The sequence below is a fragment of the Macrotis lagotis genome, chromosome 8 (genome assembly GCF_037893015.1).
Source record: "Macrotis lagotis isolate mMagLag1 chromosome 8, bilby.v1.9.chrom.fasta, whole genome shotgun sequence".
NCBI classification, from domain to species: Eukaryota; Metazoa; Chordata; class Mammalia; order Peramelemorphia; family Peramelidae; genus Macrotis; species Macrotis lagotis.
Window position 1 is genome coordinate 5392768 of NC_133665.1, and position 24827 is coordinate 5417594.

The 24827-nt window shown below is 36.5% G+C and overlaps 1 long non-coding RNA gene across 2 annotated transcripts in view; it reads left to right on the top strand.

Moving 5' to 3' along the window:
• The window catches only part of LOC141495225 (uncharacterized), a 115608-nt gene that overhangs the window by 2479 nt on the left and 88302 nt on the right, over positions 1 to 24827 (top strand). The window lies entirely within an intron of this gene.

The window sequence follows — 24827 nt, forward strand, 5'->3', positions numbered from 1 at the left end:
TAAGTGCTTGTATCTCTTGAACTAAGTCTCTATTGATTGACTGTCTAGATAGAACTTGGTAATTGATTAGATATGAGAGGAGAAAGAAGAAGCAGGAAATAGTTCCATGTACCATCCTATACTGTTTATTCAATATATGGTTCAAGAATAGTAATAAAAAAACTTGAACTTTAAAATATCTTCTTATGACTATGACTGAGGTCACTAGGAGAGAGTATTGCTAGCCCTTCTAATTTACCATTCTGTTTAGTTGCTTGTTTCTGTGTTTATCCAGACCTCAAGTAACCCAAACATCCTGCACCAACTCATCCTTTTTACTTCTGACAGTTAATTCCACGTAGGCTTCTCTTTTCTCTGAAAAGTGCAGTCATTTCACCAGTTTCCTGCCACCCTCCTCCTCCTCCCAACTCAGCATGCATTTTACATATCAAGTTTCCTCAGATAACTCTCAGTAAAGACAGGGAAAATTGAGCCACTGAAATCAAGTTGGGACTTGTTAGAGGGTATCACTTTAAAACATTTCCCAAATATGTTAACTGCAGCTGTTCCCCATGATAAAAGAGTCAGACTGATTTTCCAGCCGAGATCCAGGAGATTATCATTTGAGAAGTAGCTAAGCAATAATTTAGCATTGTTGTCATGTGGTAAGTTGTCGCAGTCTCTGTCTGGCTTTAGCATTAGGGATTTTTCTTCCCTTGTCTTCTTTTAAGAGCTTCCGAGTCTCTCATTTAGGAAAAAAAAATTCTGTTGACAATCTGGGTGTCTCACAGGTGTTGAGGCAGGATGGAAAGTTTGAGAAAATCATAGTAAGAAACAGAATTTTGACTGCAACTAGGGCAGGGTGATTGTGTCTTTGTCCTAGGACTCTGAATTTAGATAGTACCAAATTTAGAGAACACCAAATATAGAGACCATTGACAAAGGTTGTAATCTTAGGAGCATAGAATGATGACTAAAGGTAACTCCTCCCCCTCATTGCTTCCCCGTCTCCCCAACAACTCCTTCTTTCTTCACCCTTCCAGTTAAAGCTCTCTTTTGATCCAGGTTCAGTTTGTGTCACTTTCCTAGAGTGCCAATAACATTTCCCTTCCTGGCTTTGTCCAGGGTTCCACTAGAAAGTCCATGCTTTCTAAGACGTGTCTAGATATCTCAAATACCCATTAGAGATGACCTGGTTTAGTGAAAAAAAAACACTAGCCTAGGAATCAGGACTATCTTAGTTTAGTCTCAGCTCTGTAACTGTCCTTGGACAAACTAATTAATTTCCTCTTATGAAATAAAAAAATAGTTGACATTTGTAAAGTGCTTTAAAATTGCTACTACATTATCTCCATTTTAAAGATATTGAAACTGAAGCTTAAAACAGTTAAATGACTGAGTAGTGGTTCTACAATTAGTAAGTATCAGATGATATGAACCATGGTCAGGTGGAATAAATGCCAGATTTGGAATCAGAGAACCTGGGTTTGGATTCTGACCTTGGATTGTCAAGGATTTCTGGATCTTATTTTTCTCATTTGCAAAATGAGGAAGTTGTTCTCCATGACTCTCTGAAGTTACTTTCTGATATATATATATATATATATATATATATATATATATATATATATATATCCATAAGCCTATAATTTTACATCTTCCTGATTCTATACCATATTACCTTACATCTAGGAAGAAAACATTGGACCCAATTACTTCAAAACCCTCTCCTACCTCAGAATCCTAAGATCCTCTGACCTCTTAGGTCTCTTCCAACTCTAAAGTTTCATATTCTTCTGGAAATGTTGCCCAAATTTTGGGCTAGTGTGGTTGGCAAGTAGAGGCATTGACTGCATTTAAAAATCTAGTTAGTGTGATTTATTCTCCATGCTGATGTTTTCAAAGTCTAGAATAAAACATCACATGACAGTAAGGGCTGGTATGGAAAGTAATTGGCAGTACATTATTGATAAAGGTGTCCGGCAATAATAGCAATATGCCATCAATCATTGGGGCTGATGGTGGATAGCATCATGTAAACTTGCCGGGGCCAATGTCCTCTGTTTTCACCTTGAGTGTGCATGCAACTAGCTCTGTAGGAAAATGATATTCTTTCATTAACTGGTAGCTTCAAAATAGACTTGCATCAAAGGGGAAAAAAATTAACAGCAAGCTAGTTTCAGAATATTTGTCCTGAATTAAAAACTACTTCTGTTCTCTTGTCCTTTCTCTGCAGTCTTATAAATTGGATTAGTCATTATTAAACATTTTGAAGTATATTAAAAGAGAAGAAGAAGGGAAAAAAAGAAGATTCCAAGGACACACAATGCATCTTTGATCTTGCTTGAGCTTCCATTCTGAAAAGTCTGCACAATGGTGTTTTACATTACATGTTCAGATACTCATAATTAGACCCTTGTCGTAATGACCCATTCTAAAAAGAAACAGCTCTCTTCCTTATTTTCCATTAACAGCACCAAGAGTTTATTTGCAGAGAATTGGGTTTAATTCAATTAGCAGGAATTGTGAGACATTTACAACACAAGGTATATTAGCATAGCACTTTATTTGTAATGAGAACCAGAAAGCATTTAGGGAAAAGAACTAATTATCCAACCCCCCCCCTTTTTCAGTAATAACAAGGGTTTAGTCCAAATTTCAGGAGCCCAGATTCCCAAATCCCTTAAGCTTTAATTAATGGTTAACAGAGCAATGGAAGAGGATGGTGAGATTTTTGGAGGGCTTTGTCTACTAGTCAGAGTGGAAGAAAGCTTTTCTTCTTTTGGCAACTTTTGCCTTAAGATTGAAAATTTCCAAGCAGTCAGTATATTTTGCTCCCTTGTGTGCCATTAGTTTTCTCTCCATTTACCTGGTCATCCTGCTAGGTTGTCTTAAGAAATCAAATTGACAGATAATAGATAATGACTTTTCTGTTATTTGCAGGAAGCTGCTGCCATACTCAAATCATTGTCATTAACTTGTAGTGATTCCATGTAATGTACATGTTCTCAGTGATGGTCTCGGGGCCCAGGTCAGAGGGAGAGGAGGATGATGATGGGCAGCTGCAAGCCGGACTTCTGCAAATCGTCTAGCTAGTTTTGACTCTCCTCTTGGAGGAGGGGAAGGTGTTCATTGGGTTACCGTTCTCCCCACTGCCTTTATTGCTCTGTTTATACTATCCTTTACACAGCCAATGGAAGCCATGGTGAGGCAGGCACATTGTCCTGCTGAGCTCCTAGAGAACTGCCTGCTGCCTTTGTTAAGAGCCTGCCTGCTCCCCCTGTGTCAGGGAGTTTATCTCTCGATCTCTGAGCAGCTGTGAAAAATGAGAACATTTGCAGGCAGACTGGCCATGCACATAAACTGCATTATTATCCGATAAATCAATTAGCACATTTGGGCCCTGGCAACTCTAGGCCCTCCAAACAATGCCTTGAGACAGATGGGCAGTCAGTCTGCTTCTGTCCTGCTTGGCATTTTCTTTAGAGACTGAAGGAGAGGGCAGAGTGATAGCAGCCTAGAAAAGAGATCCCACTCTAGGAAGCATCTTTTAAGATGGAGACAACAAGAAAAGAAAACTTTTGTTGAGGATTCAGCCATATTTCAGGGACATTTGTGCCCTTGAGGTTTTCTCTAAGGACTTTTTGGAGAATGGACTTGAATTTAGTGATGGGTTTAGACAACCTTGCTAGACATTGAGTGAGAAGTCAATTCTTAGGGAAGGAATTAGGTGAGATTCTTTTAGTGGGGTCACTGAGAAAGCAGAATAGTGTGGAAAAAAGAGTTAGACCACAAATTAAGAAATTTCCATTCTGGGTCCAGTTGTTACCCTGACTCATTCTGTGTGTGACCTTGTACCAATCCCTTTGTACCAGGCATGGTTGTTGTATGATTCAGATTCTATAGCAGCCATAAATATGTTCCTTAATGCTTTTCAAAATAAAGAAAAACATACTTTAAAAAGTCTAAGTATTCCATATTTTAAAAGATGATACTTTATAATGTCTTCTGGTTTCCAAGGAGACTTACACACATTATTTCATTTTATCTTCATAAAGGAAAGTTCTTCAAATATTGATATCTCTATTTTACAGATGAGGAAACTGAGGTTGAAAGCAGTTAAGAGGTTGAGGAAAGTATTTGAAGTTCTCTCCTAAATTAAAATAGATTTATTTTTATTAATGTTCCTTTTACTTGAAATATTTAGGCAGAAGAGTATATTATTTAAGAAGGATTTCAGGTTGGGATATAGGAAAAAAAGGAGTGCTACATGCAACTTTACGGATTTAGATATTGCTTTAAATTATTATATTTAATGAGGATGACTTTGGAACTAAAAACACTAGTTTCCTTAAAAAAAAGAGTTTTATGTTGCTTCATGAGAACTTGGAGAATTTTGCATTTAAGAATTTAAATAAACCCTGATGTTTGAGAAACAACATCAACTATGGCAATGTTTTCTAAGTAAGTTATAAGGAGTCTGAGCTGCTCTTTCCACCTAAGTTTAACTATCTCTGCCTCCAATTTGACTAGGAAGGGGACCTACATATTATTGACCTTAGGAAGCTTTTGATCCAGAAGTTAATGATTTGAAGCAACTGGAGCCACCTGGCCATTGTGCCAAACAGTTTTGAGATGCCAGCATATAGATCATCCTCGGGGCTGTTTGATGCCATTTTAGAACTGAGAGGGGAAAGAGTAAAGACAGAGAGCAACATGACCATGGAAGTACAAGGAGACATCTAGAAATCTGTGGAACAAAAGAAAAGAAGGGCAGGAGATGAATCAAATGAGAAATTGGATTTCTTCTTATGTAACAGCTTTTGTTTGCCTCTGTTTTCCCTGGGACGTGGCGAGAATGTACTAAAGGTCATTTTAGGGCAGTTGAGCAGGTATCTCTGTCTTAGTTGAGGAAAAAAGCAAAGTCCCAGCACAAATTAAATCTCTCTCAGACACCTCCTGCACAGAGAACAGGTGGGGACAATAGGCAGTTTGCCACAGCAATTAACTATGAAGTTTAGCCAAGAGAGGTAGGTAAAGAAGACAAATGACTGAGTTTTGCTTCAAGCTCATGGAGATAGCAAGGAAGATTTTTCAGTGACTTGAAAAGGATGGGTAATAGTTGTTTGCCAGCACCAAATTAAATCTTTGAAGAATATTTGACCAGCTAAACAGTGTCCAGAAGGTGACAAGAAAAAAGGATTTTGAGATCACTTAAGGGAAATGAAGTTATTTTGGCTAGAGAAAAAAAATATTTGGGCATTGGAAAGTTAGGAAAATGATAGGTGTCCTTAAATATTTGAAGGACTGGCATATATGAAAAAAAAGGATTTGTCTCATTCTATTTACACTGAGAGGGTACAATTAGAAGCAAAAGACTGAAGTCACAAAGGTAGAGTTAAGTTTGTTGTAAGGAAAAACTTCCTGACCAGTAGGATTATATAAAAGTTGAAAAGGGCTGTCTTGGAAACCCATGAATTTTCCCTTAATAGAAATCTTTAAACATAGATAATATCACAACTGATTGGGAATGGTCTTCATGTTCAGGAATAGGTTGAACTAAAGCAGTCTTTCAGAGTCTTTCTGACTATGAAATCCCATGATCCTTAAATATTTCCATATTCCCATGGTAGGAGTGGGTTTCAGTGTAGGATGACAAAATAAAAGGTTTGGCATTACTTCTAGTTCATTATGGAGAATGAAATGTTCCTTGAAATAAATGGAAGAAACAAAGAAGAAAAGAGAAGTAGAAAAAATCAATTGGTTGGTTGTTGTCCATTCTCAAAGAGGTACAAAATTATATCACTATGTTGGAGTAAAGGTACAATGTGGCTGACTATGACTGATCAGATCAATAAGAACTCAGAAGACTTTATCACAGGTTGGACACATAGTTCATCTGAATATTTGGAGTAGAGATGTTTCTAAATTTGAGCATTTCACTTGAAAAGGTAGGAAGTGCAAAAGATGTGATAGGCAAGAAAAAATGTCAGTCAAAGAAGGGTGAAAGGACCACTTGGGCTAAGGAATAGGGATGGGATCTATTAGAGGTAGTTAGGTGGCACAGCAGATAGAGCACTGAACCCAGAGTCAGACCTGAATTATAATACAACCTTAGAAAAATGTACTAGATGTGTGACCTTAGGCAAGTCACTTAGTCACTATCTGTTTCAGTTTCCTCATCTGTAAATGGAGATAATAGCAGAGTCTTCCTCCTATGGTTGCTGTATGAATAAAATATAATTTATAAAGTGCTTTGCAAATCTTAAAGTGTTGTTTAAGTGCTAGCTATTACTAGGAAGCCATTCACATAGAAGTCAGTTAGACTGGCTCATGAGGAAACGGCTTATTGATGCAGGGGACTAAGGAATAATGTAAAGGAATCACAAGGAGCTTGAGGTGAAAGATCATCCAATAATGGTCAGAGGAAGAGAAGATGAGTCGTGTTTAGATGTAAGTAGTATTACCAGAGATAGTTATTTTCTCAACCAACATACAACAATGAAAAGCTGAATTGTTTCCTTAGAGCTCATTTCTTGGGATGTGACAGGTAGAATCCTGAAATTTTTCAAACTTGAGAAATACAAGCTACCTATTTCTGATGATTGAGGAGGGGAAAATTATACTGCCAGACAAAATCTAGAAGGCATAGCTGTACAGCTAAGTGGCTTAGGTGGATAGGGCATTGACCTTGAAGTCAGTAGGATAGGAGTTTGAATCTGGCCACAGACACTTATCATTTACTAGCTGTGAGACCTTAAGTCACTTAACCCTGATTGCCTCTCATCCAGGGTCATCTCCAGTCAGCCTGATTCATCTCTGGTCACTGGATCCAGATGACTCTTAGGGGAGAAAGTGAGGTTGATGTCTTATCACAGTACCCCTCACTCAGATCTAATTCATGTGCTTGTCATAGCATCACCTTCCTGATGTCCTGGTCCTCTTTGAGAACAAAGGACAAAAATCATTAGAAAGTATTGTAATATGGTCAATAAACATAATACAATAGAAATATAAGTCTTATTTTCATTGGAGATAGAAGGTAGGGAATTCAGAAGAGAAAGGAAGATCTGGTGAGAAGAGGATTTGAATTCCTGATTCATAGCTTAAAATATAAGAACCTCTAGGGTATGGATGGAAAATACTTTAACAAGTGCAAGTGAAAATATAAATATCAAATCTTTTGAATGAAATCAAGAGACCTTTAAACTGGAAAGGGAAGGTGGAAAGATTGCTCAAATATATCTTCTGAATCTGATATCCTAGGGGAAAAGTATGAATAACATAAGAAGAGAGGACTAGAAACTAATGAGAAATTTTCTAAGTAGAAAAGCATCAATAAGCCTGTGGACCCCAGATATCTCTATATGAATATATAAATTATAGGTAATAATCAGAGTGAACTAGACTTCTTAAATCAAGGAGATAAATTTTACTTCATAGGTATCACTGAGACTTGGTGGAATGAGTGACCATGACTAGAATATGCCTCTGAAAGGACATACCTCATTCAAAAGGAACAGATTATTTTAAGGGATGTAAAGTAGCATTATAAATTAAGATGATAATATAGTTAGCATTTATACAGCATTTTAAGATTTGCAGATCCCATTACCTGTATTATCTCATTTAGTGATACGCTCAGATGAGTAAATTCAAAAATTGAATGTGAAAATTAGGTAGAGAATATTTGAGCAATATTAATGGAGGGGAAAAAAGCTCTGCAATAGATATCATCAAATGAAAAGTATATAGATCACCTGGACAGATTTCATCCATATTTGTATACCAGCTCCACTCTTTGTCTTGAAATCTGCTTCTTCTGCATTGCTGTCTGTTGCATGTCTCCACCTGGATGTCCCATCAACAGCCAAATGAAACATGTCTGAAATAAATTTGATTACCATCCCCCCCTTCAAATTCCTCTCCCCTCTCTTCAGACTACACTCCTATAAATGAGGGCTCTGATTTCCTTCTAGTCATTTAAGAGCCTCATCCCAGAATCATCTTTGACTCTCCTCTCCATCATCCATGTCTAATCAGTTGCCAAGTCTTGTTGATTCCCTTTTTCCTGTAAATTCTTATGTCTTTTCCTCTTTCTCTATTCATACTATTATGATCCTACTTTACATTAGACTCTTGTAGTAGTCTCTTAATAGGTTTCACTGATTCTAGCCTCTATTCTTTAAAATCTGTCCTCCATACATACTTTGCTACCTTGCTCAAAAAAAAAAAAAAGACTCTGGCAGTGGATAGAGGGACAGCTAGGTGGCGTGGTGGATAAAGCACTAGCCCTGGAGTCAGGAGTACCTGGGTTCAAATTCGGCTTCAGACACTTAATAATTACCTAGCTGTGTGGCCTTGGGCAAGCCACTTAACCCCATTTCCTTGAAAATAAAAAGGACTCCTTATTGCCTTCAGGAAAAAATTAAAATTTCTCAATTTAATATATATATATATATATATATATATATATATATATATATATATATATATATATATATATATTCATCTAGAATGAGCTTCCAAACTAACATTCTAAGGTTTAATTGGCATCACTTCTTTTCTTATAATCTCTGTACCAGTAAAATTGGGCAAACTGTTTGTGAATTCATTATTATGTCTCCAATCTTTACATTTTTGCATAGTTCATTCTTTATGCCTTGAATTCACTCCTTTCTTGTTTTGCATCTTAGAATTCTTAGTCCTTCAGAGCCCAATTCAGATGGCACCTCTCCAATAAAGGCTTCCCTGTTTCCCATCTTTGCTAGAGTTCTTTAGCCACTTCAGATTTTGTATAGCTGGTTACATGTTATTTCCCCAAGTAGATGTAAATTCCTTGAGGACTATTTTTTATCCCAAATACATAGCACACTGCCTTGCACATAGTATGTACATGAAAATAGTTGAAAGTAAAATTACATGAGGAGTTGAAGGAACCAATCACAAATTGTGGTGTTGGCAGAATTATAGCAATACCACTCTCTTCTGGAGCTCTCTCTCTCGCTCATGCTCTCTCTCTCTTTCTCGCTCTCGCTCTCTCTCTCTCTGCTAAGAGCTAAGAGATAAATTGATGACTTTCCTTAGCAGACTAGTAAATAGTAAGTAATTCCTCCCTCTCTCTTTTCCTCCCTATTTCTTTCTCTCTCCTTCCTTCCTTCCTTCCTTCCTTCCTTCCTTCCTTCCTTCCTTCCTTCCTTCCTTCCTTCCTTCCTTCTTTTTTAAAGACAACTCCATCCTTCAAAACTGAAGGAAGTGACAAGATGAAGTGGTTATTCTGGAACTGATTGGAACTAACAATGAACATTATTGAGTAGAGCTATGTTGGGCATCTTGTAATTAAATAAACTCATCAATTATGACGATAGGAACACTGGGCATAGTGCAATGCCAATGCTAGATTTTGAGTGAGTAGGCATCCAAAAAGTCTAAGAAAAGATAGGCAGAATCTGGTATTTTAATATTTGGCTGGCAAAGCTAGCTAGAGAAATGGAAAGTGCACAAGAATAAATTCTGAAAATATAAACAAAACTCAAGCAAATTTTGATGAGGAGGGATAATAGAACATGTCTCAAGTGACCAACATGGTGCATGAGTCACTCACCCATTAACACAAAATTTTTAAATGACAGGTGTAGAAGACTGAAGCAAAGACAGATGCCTGAATTTGATAAGGGAGAGTTAAATAATCCTGGAAGAATGGTGTCAGAAACTTAAAGTTGAGAATGAACTGAAGCTATCTATGAATGCTAAAGACAACAATTAGCACTTAAAATTGGGGAGAAAAGGAGAATCAAAAGAGGATGGAACCATCACTTGGGATGGATAGGTTGATGATAATGGATGGTGGAGAGAAGGCTAAAAGGCAAGCCACTTATTTTGCTTATTTTTTACTTCCAAGGAAAATGTTATTTGTGTTGCATAAGATAAAAACAGAAGTAGCTGACAGAGAGATGAAATCAAAGATAAGTCAGAAAACTTTAAGAAGATATTTAGCTGCCCTCAATGCAATCAAGTCATCAGACTCAGATAAAAGAATAGGCAGAAGTAATTACTGAACCATTGTCAGTGCTTTTTAAAAGATGAATAATAGCGAAAGAATTCTAGACATAGTGTACCTAGATTTTAGTAAAGCATTTGGCAAAGTTTCTCCCTGTTCCTTTGGCAAGGTGGAGAACTAAAGCTTAGATAAGAGTTTGGTATATGTAAACAAAACTATTATCTATTCAAACTACTCAAACCAACTCAACAACTTGGTGAATTTAAAAACATTTGATTGTTTGAACCCAAAGAGAACTTATTAATGCATTGATATCAACTTAGAGATATTTAACAGAGTAACTCAAAAATCTGTCCTTGGTCTTATGTTGCTTAATAGCTTTGTCAATGTCTTTGGAGAACTGAAAAATCCTTTTAATGACCTCATGCATCTCTGTGAAACAAAGCCTTGCCCTTTTATTACCAAAAAATGTTCTGGTTTTGTTGTATAAATGTGAGTCATGGAAAGCTACAGTTTTTGCAGAATTGAATTTGAGGGTCACCCAATCACAAAGGATTACAAAAGCAAAACTGAAAAATATCAAAGAAATGATTGAAAAAATGTGGGATGGGGCAGTTATGTGACACAGTACATAACACTGGCCCTGACATCAGGAGGACCTGAGTTCAAATTCAACTTCATACACTTAATACTGCCGTAGCTATGTGAATTAGCCTAGTCACTTGACTCCTGTCTTGCAAAAAAAATCCCCAAAACAAATAGATATAAAGAAAAAAGAAAATATGTGGGATGGTTACATAGTGAGATGAGAGATAATTTATGAACAGTTCACATGCTTTACTGGTATCCTTGTGATATCAAGAGAAATGAAGATGACCCCCTAGTTTATTAGATAGAACTCTCTGTATGGGATGTCATGAACAAGAATTTCATAGAATAAACATACATGGATGGATTGTGATTTGCATTACTGAGGGAATTACCCAAAGCAATGAGATCACATGTTAGTATTTAAGCACCCATGACTTGAATGCGGGCATAAATGGTATAACACAACTGGTTACAGTCCAAGTAATTGGGGATCCTTATCCTAGAAAACAGAACATCTAATGGAAACACAATAACTATCTTCAAGCCTATGTAGATGAAAGGGGGGGTTAAAATCCTATTTAGCTTAGAATACTAAACTGCTAGCAGTGGGCAGAAGTAATTGAGGCAGATTTAGACCTGATGTAAGGGAAGGAACTTTCCTAGCAAATAGAGCTGTACAAAGAAGGAATGAGCTGCCTCAGGAGAGAATCCCCCCCCCCCCCAAAGATCTCTATGGGTTTGCTGAACGATCATTATTAGCCAGGGATATTTAGAGGGCATTCATGATCAAGCTTGATGATAAGAGTCTATGAAATGCTTTCTAATTCTGAGTTTCTCAGATGGTAAGAGGAAACAGCCATGGAACACAAAGGGTTAGTGTCAACCAGGTCCTTCCTTGTATTTTCATTTTTCAAAGACATCCCATATGAGATCAACCATATGAGGAGATATTATGGTATAGTGAAAAGGTTACTGGTTCTGAAGTCATAGGACCTGGATTCAAACCCCTCTTCTGATACTAACTATATATAATCTAGGTTATTGATTAATCTCCTTAAAACTCAATATCCTGCTCTTCAAAATGAGTAGTCTGAATAGTACAATCTTTTAAGATACCTTCCAACTTTCAACTTCTTATTCCCTCCACTTTGCCCATACTTCACAGATCAGATTAGCCCTTACCCCCTCTTCTTCCTTTGTTTTTGTTCTCCTCTTTCTATCATTTCTTCTTTTTGTTGTTGTTGTTGCTCAAAAGTACATATAGTCAGAGGGATGGCTAGGAGGGTGCAGTAGATAAGAGCACCAGCCCTGGAGTCAGGAGTACCTGAGTTCAAATCTGGTCTCAGATACTTAATAATTACCTAGCTTTTTGGCCTTGGGCAAGCCACTTAACCCCATTGCCTTGCAAAAAAAAAAGCATATAGTCCTTGTGCAGTAGTGGATGGAATGGTAGATTGAAAGCTGGCCCTGGAGTCAAGAAGATATTGGTTCAAATTCTACCTTCTAATATATCCTGACAGTGGAACCCTGGACAAATGACTTAACTCTCAGTTTGCAGTATTCTAGGATGAAATTGCGGAGAAGGTTTTGATTTGAATTGACTCAGCATGCAAAATTTTCTACACTGATTAAAAATTACAGATCTATTCATACATACTAGACATGTATTCATGTACATAGGTGCATATAAGTGTATACATACATTTTGAACAGTGAAATTTAACATTTAGGCATGCAGTGTAAAGTACAAGTAGTATTGTTTTTTGTTCTATTTTGTTTCAAGTGGCTTGCTTTGAGTAGGAATATTCTTTCTCTTTGAAAAGGACTCAGAGCTTTGAAACCTCCAACATAGTGATAGAACATATATCCTGTCTTCTCTGGGCACTAGTTTTTTGCTAGACTTGGCACCTTTTCAAGGTAGCTTCACCTAAGTTGCCCATTTGTATTCAAAGCAAGCTAAGGCTGACCATCACCTGTATTGTGGCAAAACTCTTACAGGGCCATCCTTCTAATGGTAATTCATTATTTGTGTTTATGAGCAACAGCTGACACACTAAAACACGCTAATTTGTTAAATTGGAATTTGCCACACCACATTAATATTCCATTATTAACAATTTCCAGCCCAACAAAATCTCTGCTTCCTCATCTTTGAAATTTAAGACCTAAGGTTAGTATTACATTTAACAAATAGTGCTTGTGATAAATGTAGACGTTTGGTATTTTGTGTAAACTTCCAATCAATTGAGGCAGTGTTTTGCAAATGATAGAAGCACGATTCAAGTCGGGAAGACCTGAATTTCAATCTAATTTCAGGCATTTGCTATTTTTTTAAAATCATAGGCAAATCACTTAAACTCTTTGAGTCTCAGTTTTTTCTATCTGTAACATGGGGATAATAGTAGTACCTATATCACAAGGTTATTGTAAGAATCAAGTAAGATAATATACGTAAAGAATACTTAGCAAATTTTAAGGTACTATGTGGAATCTTTTGCATGCCTGTTCATTCATTCATAAAACCCTGTCTTCTCTAAGGCTTTCTCCTTTTAGTCCACAAAGCCATAGCTCTCTCATCCCTTAATCCAAGCTCAGGATCCAACTTTTAAATGGGGAAATCTTTTCAAGTCAGGATATAATAGATTTAGGACTGGAATGAACCTTAGAGGTTAATGTTAAAGATGAGAAACCTGAGGTCCACAGAGTTCAGGTGACTTGTATAAAGTTATATCTCAGAGTCCGGATTTGAACCCACATTTACTAGGCCTTACACTGAATGGCAATTGCTATCTCTTGTGGCACACAATGATCTTCCTTTGTATAAATTCATTCCTTGGTACATGAAAACAAATTATTATTAGAAATTCGTTATATAGGGGTGGCTAGATGGCGCAGTGGATAAAGCACTGACCCTGGAGTCAGGAGTACCTGGATTCAAATCCGGTCTCAGACACTTAATAATACCTAGCTGTGTGGCCTTGGGCAAACCACTTAACCCCATTTGCCTTGCAAAAATCTAAAAATAAATTCATTATATCAATTAAATATTCTTTAGTTATTTTGCATGTGTTTGGTCTCTTCACCTAGTCTTCATCTGCTGTAAGGGCAGAAACCTTGACTTAGATTTCATTGAATATTTTACAGCCTCTAACACAGTGCCAGACAAATAGGATTTGGTACAATAAATAGTTGTTAATTGAATGATTAAGTGAAGAAAGAATCTTTGTGAAGATTTGGACATCTTTCATGGATATTCTTCTTAGAACAAGCCTCTGGAGAAGCTCATTAACTGCTTTTTTGAGATTTCAGATAGAGTCAACTTTCAATTATCCAAGTGTGGATTTTCCATCTTTGTGGATTATCCATGGCTAAATATCATCCCTTGCCAGTTTTTCTCATTGTCTAGACATGGAGAATGAATACAGATAAAATCATGGTACTACCTAAAGCTAAAAAAAAAAAAGAAAAAAGAAAAAACATTTCTCTTTCTGAATACAGATCTTCCTTCATGGGGGGGGAGTAGAAGAAAAAGAAAAAAATGACATGATAACTTTGTTATATATCTAAATGGAATAGCAAATTGTACACAATAGATTTGCAGTTTCATGTATAATAATGTTGTGTGTGTGTGTGGGGGTGGGGGGTGTTTGCAAGGCAGTTGGGTTAAGTGACTTGTCCAAGACCACAAACCTAGGTAATTATTGTGTCTGAGGCTGAACTTGAACTTGGGTCCTTCTGACTCCAGTGCTGTTGCTCTATCCCTTGTGCCACCTAACTGCCCCTAATCATTTTTAAGAGGAATTCTACTACATTAAGGAAATTCTTGTTTTATTTAATAAATTAAAAATAATTTTTTAAAAAAAATCTATGCAATTAATACTATTTCCTTACCTTAAATCAAGCAACACACACTTATACACTTATTGTAGAAAAAGCATTATACTAGACCCTGGAAAAAATAAAATTTTAAAATAAATCATAGTGTTTGCCCTCAGGGAACTTACAATCTAGTAAAGGTATAAAACAAACTTAAATAAGTATGTTTTCTATTTAGAGCCAGTGTAGTAAATAATCATCCTCAGACAACTCATAAAGTTCCAATCTTGGGCACTTTGGGCAAAACAATTTACCTCAATGCTCCTTGTAATTCTCTGAGACTATAAGATTCAGTAACAATTTGTATTTGTAAAATGAGTTTCCTCACTGGGAGGTTCATAAAACATTGAAATTATGGGTTTATTTAAAAAATAATGGAATATATGATAAGGATATTGGAGAATTTTGTGGGAGGTCTAGGACTGATGGTTATTGACATATAGGATGTTCAGCCAATCAGACAAAGCTTCCTAGAGGAGTTGTCTTTAAACTTTAAAGCATGGGTTGGAGTTCAGTTATTCATAATGGACACTGCAGGCATAAGCATGGGAATGTGAGAGGATAAAGAAGAGGTCATTGTAGTGGTCTAGGAGGGTTGCAATGAGGCTTTTAACTGTATCATGGGAATAGAGAGAAGAGGTTGAATATAAGAGAATGACAAGACCTAGAAAGTAGATATCATAAGGTAGAGTTTTTGAAGTGTACATATTATCAAAGAATCCTTTTAGATGGGAAATTCTTGCTTTCTGTCTTTCTGTATCTAAAACAAAACCCTGAGGTTGCACTTTTGCCATAGTCACATGAGTAGAAAAGTGCAAATCTAGTTTTAAAACCTATGTGTTCTGACTCCTAGACCAGAGCTTCTCCAACTCAGAAAAATGTTGTAAGAACAGCTTCTTTGGCTTCTCTCTGTTCTTAAAGGAAAGGGGCATATCTTAGGAGAATAGATTTAGATCTTCATGGGATCACAGAGGTCATCTAGTTCAACCTCTGCACATTACAACCCTAAGTGGATAAGTGAGAAGTGGGAGAACCATGTTTTGAATCAGGTTCTTGGCATCCAAATTAATGATTGCCTCTATGGCCCCATGATCCTGTTTTTTCCAAAAAGTTCAGTGGTCATGGATGAAAGTCTTGAGAAAGATAGCAAAGGTGAGTTACATTCTCCAATCTTTTTCTTGCATCTAATTTTTGAAACTGAAAGCTTTCATTGGAAGAAGCAATCAATCAGCAATCATTTATTAAGTACATTTTATGTGCCTAAAGTCTTTAGTGTTGAAGATACAAAGAAAGACAAAAACAGTCTCTGCAAATTTGATGGAATGGGGAAGGCGCTAGCTGGTGGGAGACTGGAAAAGCCCTTCAGTAAGGGTTTGAATCTGATAATGTTACTAAAAACAGTAAGATTTTATTTTAGATTTTTTTTTTCCAAGGCAATGGGTTTAAGTGGCTTGCCCAAGGCCACATGGCTAGGTAATTATTAAGTGTCTGAGGCTGGATTTGAACTCGGGTATTCCTGACTCCAAGGCCAGCGCTCTATTCACTGCGCCACCTAGCTGCCCCTACAGTAAGGTTTTATTTAGGGCCTTTGGTTCAGTTACGAGAAAGTTTACAATGTAACTGAGATATCAGGCAGGTGGGGGGGGGGGGGCTCTAACAGAAGAAAGGACAAGGATGCTCCTGATTTGAAGTCACCCAAAAGACAAAAATACAACCAAATTACTTGGAGAGGCAAGATATATTCTCAATCCAAATGGGGAGACAATTTAGGGCCTTAGATGAGTCAAGAAAGAAGGATGACCTAACAAGAGCTAGCCCTCCTGACCTGGCTCCCAGATGGTGTTAAACTCTCATTGTCATTCCTCTTTACTCCCTATAGAGACATCTGGACTGTCAAACCAACAGGGCTGATTAACTATTTCAAGGGAGGCTAGATTTGGAAAAAGCAAAGGGTTTGACTTTTTTTTTTAACAACTTATCATGCTGAAAAAGTTAAACTTCCATATAGCTTCAGGTGGCATTATTTTAATTGCAGTGAATGACTCTGTCTCTACTTGAAAGATGAGCAGTGAATACGTACTGCTCTGGATAATAAAAATAACCAATTATTATTAAATATTAATAATTATTTATTGATGATAATAAAAAGTAGTAATGTTAACTTTCCTTTGTATAATTATTTAAGATTTGTATATCACTATATATATACTGTATCATATATATATATATAATCTATACAAGTATAAATTACTATATTACATATCTGTGTGAATGTGTATGTCTCACATATATTTACATATTGTTGTTCAGTCATTTTAGTCTTGCCAAACTCTTCATGACTACATTTGATTAGCCATTTCCTTCTGCTTTTCCAGCTGAGGAAACTGAGGTAAAGAGGGTTAATGACTTGGCCAGGGTCAGATAGCTAATAAGCATCTGAGGCCAGATTTGACCTCAGGAAGATGAATTTTCCTGACTCCAGCTCAGGTTCTCTATCAATCAAGTCATTTAGTTTCTCTCTCTCGCTCTCTCGCTCTCTCTCTCTCTCTCTCTCTCTCTCTCGCTCTCTCTGTTTCCTCTTAACTAGCTAGCTAGATATCCAACTACCCATTTATCTATCTATACGTACACACATAGATGGGTACATACTCACATACATAGACATGCATGCTCATGCAGTTTATAAACATATATATATATATATACATATATTATATACATGTATATAATCTTTATAAGAATCCCATGAAGTAGAGGCTATTATTAGTAGTATTCCCATTGTATCGATCAGGAAATAGAGATTGAGAGAGCAAATAATTTTCCTAGGGTGATGTAGCTGAGACAAGATTTAAACTCAGGTATTTCTGACTGACTTCAAGTCTAACCTCCCTACCTCTACTACTGGGGGAAGTGTTTGTCATACTACCCCCTACTCTTTCCAATGTGGTAGATCTAGATGAGAATAGACTTAATTGCACAGATTCCCCATGGCCATTACTGTACCTTAGCCAGCTCTTCTGCCCGCCAACCCTTTAGCATTGGACTTCTAATTCAGTTTCATTGAATTCCAGATCAATTGCTAATATATTGCCACTATTCCTGACAGGAAAGTTGAAATAATGAGCTGACCTGAAGGCCTGGTGGGATGTGAAAGATTAATTTCCCTTATTAGGGTGCTGGTTTGCTTGGTGCTCTCCACATCTCCCTGCCTGGGAAACACTCCCTTAGTGTTTATCTAGCTCTGCTGTGGTGTAGGGAGTCTTGTTGTAACTTCTGCACCCCTCTTGGTATGTTCATTATCATTCACTTTAATTATTATTTATTATCATCTCCCAGACATCACATAATTCATGTTGCTGGTGTTTGATCTTGCTCAGAGACGAGACCCCTCCCCATCTCTGAGTTGTTGGAGATGTCATTTATTCCCCATGAAGTAAACACTGATGCTTTTTCTTCCCTCAAAGCATTTACAGCTAATCCAAATGTAGCCCAGCATGTTTCTGGTCCTAACTCAAATTAAATGTCATATATTGGATTTGTTTTCCTTTTCAGATCATCTTCTCACAGATGTTTGTCCTTTGGCTTGTTTCTTTTTCTAATTAATTTTTGATTAAGTTTTGAAACACCTTCTGTCTCTGCCAATTCACCCATTGTAATAGTTTGGTCCAGTTGACTGCCTAAGACCACATGTGACTCTTGAAAGTTTGAGCATTGGGTGATTAGAAGCCTTGTAATGCAGGGTGGTACTGAGCTGAAGACCATTCAGTCAATATAAAATACCTCTTTGACCTGAATCTTGGGTAGGTAGTATAGGGAAGAAGAAAAAAGTTCATTATAGTGTGCTTTGTCCCAAAGGGTCTAAAATCTTGGGAAATAACTCAAATAATTTATAAATTTTAAGTGGAATGTAATCAAGTCATCTCCCCTCCCATTCAAGGCATTGTTTAATAAATAGTTGTCCTTTCCACAATTTGACTTTGCCTGCTGAAGTTTAGAAATATTGGGGGGTCAGCATAAGAAGTTAAATGGGAATTTTGCCAAAACTGCAGATCACATGTGAAGACCAATAGATGACACAGAAAAAAATTCTTTTCCATACAGTATTTTTACTTAACATTGACCTACATGTAGCCTACAACCAAATACTTAACCCAAATTTTACAATAAGATTCTATTAAACATTCAATGAAAGAAAAAAGAAAAAGATTCAGTTTTCTTCTCTACCACAAAGAGAGGATGAAAACATTTTATATGAATTTTCTAGATCTCAGGGAAGTGTCACATCCCTAATCTCTACACTGTAGAAGGGATTATTTGCAATGCAAGACTCAATAAAAGAGAGAATTCATAAGAATCAGCATTAATAATAGCCTTTTCTTTCACTTTAAGGTTTGTGATGTACTTTCCATATATATTGGACAGCTAGATGGTACAGTAGAGAGAGTATCAGACCTTTAATCAGGAAGACTCCAGTTCAAATCTGATCTCAGACCCTTATTTGCTGTGTGACCCTGGACAAGTCATTTAAACCTATTTGTCTTGGTTTCCTAATCTGTGAAAACAGCTGAAAAAGAAATGGCAAACCACTGCTGTATCTTTTCTAAGAAAACCTCAAATGGGGACACAAAGAATTTGATGTGACTGAAAATACTGAACAAAAATGCCACACGTGAGTATTCCAAGTATTTTAGTGAAGTTTAAAGTCTTAAAAACTGCATTAAGACTTTTGGGATGGCCTATGTTATCTCATTTAATTCCCCACATCAACTTTGTGAAGTAGATGCTATTATTGTAACCATTTTATATATGAGGAAACTGGAACCAAGAAAGGTTAAGTTCCTTACCCAGTTGATGGAAAATAGAACATATTTGAAGTTTGATAACCTGTGTTTGAATCTTGACTTTGCTGCTTACTGCCTATCCTTTTGATCTTAGACAATTCCTGATCCTCAGTGTCTTCTTCTGTAAAATGGAGGATGATAATGACACTATTTTCCTCATGGGGTTATCATAAGTAATTATTTTATAGACCTCAGAATGTCTTAGAAATATGAGGTTTGATTATTAATGTTCATTTTTGACTGGATTTATCAGAAAAGATTTTAAGGAAAAAAGTAAAAATTGAGCTAAAACATGAAGAATGAATAAGGAATAAATTTAGAGAAGGTGGAGAAGCCATTCTAGGTGGGGAGAACTATAGGAACCAAAGATCAGAGACAGAAATTCATTGTATTTCTGGGATAGAGAGAAGATTGATGTCATTAAAGACGAGAGTGTTAGGGCTCTAGCAGTAAGAGAAAAAGTTGGAAGGTGAAGGTGAAGCTAAATTCTAGTGAACTTTTCATGTTAGAATAAATAATCTTTGCTTGAAAATATAGATAATGAGGAATGCAGAGTAAAGTATACTAATTTCACTTTATTTTTTTTAACTTTTTTTTCTTTTGGTCTGTTTCTTCTTTCACAACTTTGACTAATATGGAAATATGTTTTACATGATTGCATATATATATATATATATATATATATATATATATATATATATATATATATATAACTTACATCAAATCACTTTCTGTTGTTGGAAAAGGGAGGAGACTGGAGGGAGAAAAAAATTGGAATTCAAAATTTTGTGAAAATGAATGCCAAAAATTGTCATTACATATAGTTGGGGGAAAATACTCAGGCATTATTCTTGACCATAACCATAACCAGCTTAAAATAAGCTGAGAACTAAGTCTGAATAATTAGCTCATTGAACTGCCTCTTCCTCCCATCAACTGCCTCCCTCTATTCCCAGACCTAATTCAATTCTCCCATTGGCTCATCATCCTTTGGTCTCCTCTGCTATAGTCCCCAGAAATGCCTCCACTGACCCAACACTGTTGTACCAGAATCTATTATGGTAATTTGTCTCCTGACTATTACCATAATTATTCTAAATTATGTTCCACAACAAGCAAGCAGGACATAAACAGTTTACTCAAATAAAAGCTATAGATCATGTCCTTACTAGAAACATGTTCCTCCTCTCTCCAGCCACACATTAGGTGCTTCATACGTAACCATCAGCAGTTGACAGAGGCTGACCCTGTTTAACTTTCCATCGTTCCTTCCTCCTTCTTCGTTCCTCCCTCCCCCACTTAGACATTGCCTTCCATTTATGGAGAACATTTTTCAGAGTACTTTTCCATCTTGCTGTATTTTCCCCTGCATGCTTTCAGGAGAGTTTTACATGCTGCCAGGAATCTTCTGAAACTCCCAGCCCTTCCCCAGAATATAAAATACAAGGCTGTCACCTGAGAGGACGTATTAATAAGCAGACCAAATAGTCAACAACTGCCCTGGTAAGGCTGAGACAATCACAAAACCCTGCTATCAATTTATACATTGCAACAAGAGAAGCAGAGGTAGTGGCATTGAGACATAAATTACAGCAGCCTGTTTATCAGGGGTTTCTTGCTGTTCAGCTCATATTGCTTTTTTTTTTTCCATGTTAGCACCATAAATATAGTGTGTCCTTTATAAAAAAAAATCTTGGAATGTTAGAACATGTGGAGGTTAGCAAAACCAAGAAGCTTTGTTCACGTTATATGTTTAAGGGAAACATAGGTTGCTTGGGAAATTGTTGAACAAAGGATTCAGGGTGTTTTTTGGCACTGAGGAGGATTTTCAAATAGCTTCATCTCAATCAGAGGATCTAATGGGTTGAACAGGAAGATACATTCTGAGATAAAACTGGAGAGGCACTGTGATCAATTTATATGTTACAAAAGGAAATTAGTATTTATATGGTACTTTGAGGATTTCAAAGCACTTTATAAATAATATCTGGTTTGATTTTCAAAACAACTCTGGAAGATAGGTGCTATTACTCTACCCACAGCAATAGAGCTGGTATATAACTAAACCTAGATTTCAACTCAGGTTTTCTTGACTTCAATTGTACTTTTTCTATCCACTGAACCACCTGGAAGCAAGAATGACTGTGAGACATAAATTACAACATCTTCCTTGTCACTAGATGAATAAGGAACCCAGAATAAGTCATTTTGTGATTACAAAATAGGCTCAGAGAGAGACTCTGTGACTTGTCCTGGGTCCCTTATTTTTCTGTTAACAAGCGTCACTTTAAATTCAGACCATGGATCTAGGCTTTAATTTAACTTCTGCTACCACTTAGTCAATGATCTTGGAAGAGATAACTTCACTTTTCTGTACGCCACTCTTCTCTGTAATATAAGGAGATTGGGCAAGTGTGGGACACTAAATAGAGTACTGAATTTGGAGTCAAAACATCAAAGTTCAGTATTAAATGTTATCACTTGTATCCAATATGACCTTGAGACAGTCATGTAGTATCACTGAGTCTCAGTTTTCTCCTTTTTTAAATGAGGGAGATGGTATAAATGACCTCTAATGGTCTTTTCCAGCTCAAATCTACTGCACCATTTTAGGAATCCCATGGTGATCTCTGTGGTCACTTCTAGCCCTTCTATGAACACATATGCTGCAGTATTCACCAGGTCTGCATCTTCTGTCCTTTCAAGAACAGTAAGCACTCAGTACCCAGTGCTTCCAGCTTCTTACTAATTGTCCTCATGAAGAGAAGAACCTAGTGTCAAAACCAAAGCTTAGGAACAAAGCACTAACTTGAGAGATTGCCAACAGATTCACTTTCCTTGCCCTGCTTTGCCACCATCCTCCCAAATCCCTACTAGTAGAGTTTACCCCTTGGATTAAAAAATTAAAGGTTGACATTAAACTTTAATAATAATATTTAGAAAAGGCTACAGTTGTTATCATGATGCATTATTATAACATGGGTAATTAATCAACAGGAATTTATTAAACAGCTCACTATAAGCCAGTCACAATGCTAAGTAATAAAACAACAAGAAGAAAAACCAATCCTTGCTCTTAATAATAAAAGCTAATAGCAATAGCTAAAATTTATATAGTACTTACTATGAGCTAGACATTGTGCTTTATAATTATTATTTCACTTTATTCTTATAACAACCCTGGAAGGGAGGTGGTGCTATTATCCCCATTTTATAGATAAGGAAACCGAGGCAGACATCATTTAGATGACTTGACTAGAGTCACAGAGCTAGTAAATATCTGAAACTGAATTTGAATTCAGATCTTCCTGATTTCAAGTTTACAGTTATATCTATTGTTCTAATTAGCTCCCTCTAGAGAAGAGACCCAGCCCATTCTTGTTCTTCATGTAATCAAGTTATTGTTGATCAGTCATTTCAATTTTGTCTGATTCTTCAAGGACCCCTTTGGGGTATTTTCAGTAAAGATACTGGAGTAGTTTGCCATTTCCTTCTCTAACTCCTTTTCAGATGAGGAAACTGAAGCAAACAGAGTTTAAGTGACTTCCCCAGGGTCACACAGTTAGTAAGAGTCTGAAACAAGTTTTTTACTCAGGTCTTCTGACTTAACATTCATCATTCTGTGTACTGTGGCACTGCAGAGCTTTCTTGGGGAACTTATATTCTAATAGGCAGATAACACTGTATATATATATATATATATATATATATATATATATATATATATATATGCATATATTTATATGCATATATTTACATATAATTATAAATACAATCATATACTATAAATATATAGATATATATACACATACATAGGAGATAGAAGAAAGAAGACACTAGAAGATATTGGAAGATGCTACTTGAGCTGAATCTGCAAGGAAGCCTAGGATTCTGGGAGACAGAACTGAGAAGGGGGAGCTTTCCATACTTAGGAAGATAGGCAGTACAATAATATAGCTGAGGGAAGATGTGTGAGAAATATAAAATAATCCAGTATTAACTTGAGAGCACAGAGGAAAAATGTTTAAAATTGAAAAGATGAGAAGAGACCAACTAAAAAAGGTTTAAATGTCAAAGAGAGGAGTTTATTAGCCAATGGAATCTCTTGAGTAGGTAGGTGACATAATCAGCCCTGAACTTTAAGAAAATCACTTTTTTGGCTGTATAGAGAATAGATTAAAAGGGAAAATAAGGAGTGCAACTAGGAAATTATTCACTAGCCCAAAGTGCAACTAGGTGATTCAGTGGGAAAAGTGCAGGGCCTGAAGTCAGGAAGACTCATCTTTCTGAGTACAAATCCAGCATCAGACTCCTACTAGATATATGACCTTAATCAAGACATAACCTGTTTATCTCAGTTCCTCATCTGCAAATGAACTGGAGAAAGAAATGGCAAGCCACTCTAGTATCTTTGTCAAAAACAAACAAAACAACATATAAAAACCCCAAAACCAAAACAACAACAAATGTGATCAGAAAGAGTCAGACATAAATGAAATGATTGAATAATCACTAGTCCATGCTAGATATGATGAGGGACTGAACCACCATGGTTTTTGTACAAGTGGAGAGAAGAAGGCATAATGGAGAGAGAGGTTGAAGAAGTAGAAATAATATTTAGTAATTGATTTACTATGAACAAATCAGTTCACAGTGAACTGAATAACTGCACAGTGGAGTAGTACATTATATAATGGTCAATAGGGAAGTTATAGGGAAGTTAGAAAAAGTGGGCATGAGAGAATATGTTCTGTTTGAAGAATACTGGACTTTTTTTTGTTTCATTGGGTTTTTTTTTTTTTTGGTTTTTGCAAGGCAATGGAGTTAAGTGGCTTGCCCAAGGCCACACGGCTAGGTAATTGTTAAGTGTCTGAGGCCGGATTTGAACTCAGGTACTCCTGACTCCAGGGCTGGTGCTCTATCCACTGCACCACCTAGCCACCCCAGGTTTTAAAGGCCAATATGAACCTGATTGGAAATGCTGGAATCAGACTTCATGATGCAAAGGACCTTAGAGATGATCTAATCCAACCACCTCATTTTGTAGATGAGAAAATTGAGACCCAATGACTTCACACAGAAAGCATATGATAGAACTGGCATTTGAACACAGATAGTTTTACTTCAAAGCTAAATTTTATTCCACTCAACCGTTCTGGTAATATAGACCTGTATACATAGTTGTCTCCATAGAAATAACAATTGAATGCACAATAACCACATGAGACAATATAAAAAGAAAGGAGAAGATGGCCCAGATGAAGGTCCAGCAAAGAGTCTGAGAAGAAACAGTTAAACATAGGAGATTAAGGAAACCCAAAAGAGAAGAGAGTTCACAAAAAACTCAGAAAATAAAAAAGTAAACCAGGGGAAGAAAGTGGTCATTGACTTCAAATGCTTCAGAGATTGAGAAGGATGAAGATAGAAAAAAGGCTGTTTTATTTGGCAATCAAGAGATCACTAGCAACTTTGAGAACAGTTTCAGTTGAGTGATGAGATTAGAAACTAAACTGCAGAAGGTTTAGAAGAGAGTGGAATGT